We start from the raw sequence: 2,530 nt of genomic DNA, 5'->3' as shown, positions 1-2,530 counted from the left end.
ACCAGAGTCCTACCAACAATACCATGACCAGAGTCCTACCAACAATACCATGACCAAAGTCCTACCAACAATACCATGCCCAGAGTCCTATCAACAGTACCATGTCCAGAGTCCTACCAACAATACCATAACCAGGGTCCTACCAACAATACCATAACCAGAGTCCTACCAACAATACCATGACCAGAGTCCTACCAACAATACCATGACCAAAGTCCTACCAACAATACCATGCCCAGAGTCCTATCAACAGTACCATGTCCAGAGTCCTACCAACAATACCATAACCAGGGTCCTACCAACAATACCATAACCAGAGTCCTACCAACAATACCATAACCAGAGTCCTACCAACAATACCATAACCAGAGTACTACCAATAATGACATGACCAGAGGCCTACCAACGATACCATGTCCAGGGTCCTACCAACAATACCATGACCATGACCAGAGTCGAACCAACAGTACCATGTCCAGAGTCCTACCAACAATACCATGTCCAGAGTACTACCAAACTACCAACAATACCATGACCAGAGTCCTACCAACAATACCATGACCAAAGTCCTACCAACAAATACCATGACCAGAGTCCTATCAACAGTACCATGTCCAGAGTCCTACCAACAATACCATAACCAGGGTCCTACCAACAATACCATGACCATAACCAGAGTCCTACCAACAATACCATGACCAGAGTCCTACCAACAATGCCATGACCAGAGTCCTACCAACAATACCATGACCATGACCATGACCAGAGTCGAACCAACAGTACCATGTCCAGAGTCCTACCAACAATACCATGTCCAGAGTACTACCAACAATACCAGAGAAGAAGAGAAGAAGGCAGAGGAGGAGGATAAGGAGAAGAAGAGGAGAAGGAGGATAAGGAGAAGAAGAGGAGGAAGAGGAGAAGAAAGAGGAGAAGGAGGATAAGAAGAAGAAGAAGAGGAGGAAGAGGATAAACAGAAGAAGAGGAAGAGGAGGAAGAGAAGGAAAAAGAGGAGGAGGAAGAGAAGGAAAAAGAGGAGAAGGAGGAGTATAGGAATAAATTAAAGGATATGAGGGAGAATAACAAATAAGGAAGGAGGGGAGGTTGAGGAGGAAGAAGAAGAAGAGGCGAAGGGGGATTAGGAAAAGGAGAAGGAGGGAGAGGAGGAGGAGAAGGAAGAAGAAGAATGGGGATGAATAAAAGGAGACGAGAGAGAATGAGAAATATGGAGGGAGGGGTGGTGGTGGTGGTGTAGGTGGAGGAGAAGAAGAAAGAAGAGAAGGAGGAGGATGGGAAGGAAGAAGAAGATGAAGAAGAGAAGGAGGATGGTGATGAATGATAGAGGATGAGGGACTCGCGGGAGACTGACAAATGCAGAGGAGGAGAGATAGCGAAATTGGAGGGCAAGGAGGCGAAAGAGAAGTGTGGTAGATGCTTTGTTTTACTCTGTCGAATTGTTTTACTCTGTCGAATTAGAACATGTCCCAGTAGTACTTCAGGTATTTAGAAGAAGAAGGAGGAGGAGAAGGATAAAAAAAAAATCTTCTACCAACAATACCATGACCAGAGTCCTACCAACAATACCACGACTAGAGTTCTATCAACAATACCATGACCAGAGTCCTAGCAACAATACCATGTCCAGAGTCCTACCAACAATACCATGACCAGAGTCCTACCAACAATACCATGACTAGAGTTCTACCAACAATACCATGACCAGAGTCCTACCAACAATACCATGTCCAGAGTTCTACCAACAATACCATGACCAGAGTCCTACTAACAGTACCATGACCATGACCAGAGTCGAACCAACAGTACCATGTCCAGAGTCCTACCAACAATACCATGACCAAAGTCCTACCAACAATACCATGACCAGAGTCCTATCAACAGTACCATGTCCAGAGTCCTATCAACAGTACCATGTCCAGAGTCCTACCAACAATACCATAACTAGGGTCCTACCAACAATACCATGACCATAACCAGAGTCCTACCAACAATACCATAACCAGAGTACTACCAATAATACCATGACCAGAGGCCTACCAACGATACCATGTCCAGAGTCCTACCAACAATACCATGACCATGACCAGAGTCGAACCAACAGTACCATGTCCAGAGTCTCCAGAGTCCTACCAACAATACCATGTTCAGAGTCTTACCTACAATACCGTGACCAGAGCCAGTAGCCATGTGGAATATAATTAAAAAGAAAAAAACTCCGAAAAACTGTTCTCTTAAACTTAACGAGTTTAACAATAATTTTTAAGTATTCCAATTTGTTTTGCTACACCTCTAATGGATATAAATACTTTTTATAATGTAATATTTTGCTTTTCGTATAATAAGACAGTATTTTCTTCGACAGGGGCGGCTGATAATCCCTGCCTTCCTTTGTTACCTACAACAAGGTTTCTGTGGCATTCTCCTTTTGGTTGATACGTTGGGAGTTTTCTGATACATATTTGTAAAGGTGTGTCCACAGATAGTCGACGGCCGTCGATCGACGAAACCGTCC

The sequence above is a fragment of the Diaphorina citri genome, unplaced genomic scaffold, assembly GCF_000475195.1.
Source record: "Diaphorina citri unplaced genomic scaffold, Diaci psyllid genome assembly version 1.1 scaffold1665, whole genome shotgun sequence".
In the NCBI taxonomy this organism is placed as follows: domain Eukaryota; kingdom Metazoa; phylum Arthropoda; class Insecta; order Hemiptera; family Psyllidae; genus Diaphorina; species Diaphorina citri.
The sequence above is the reverse complement of the archived record's forward strand: the minus strand, read 5'-3'. Positions refer to the sequence as shown.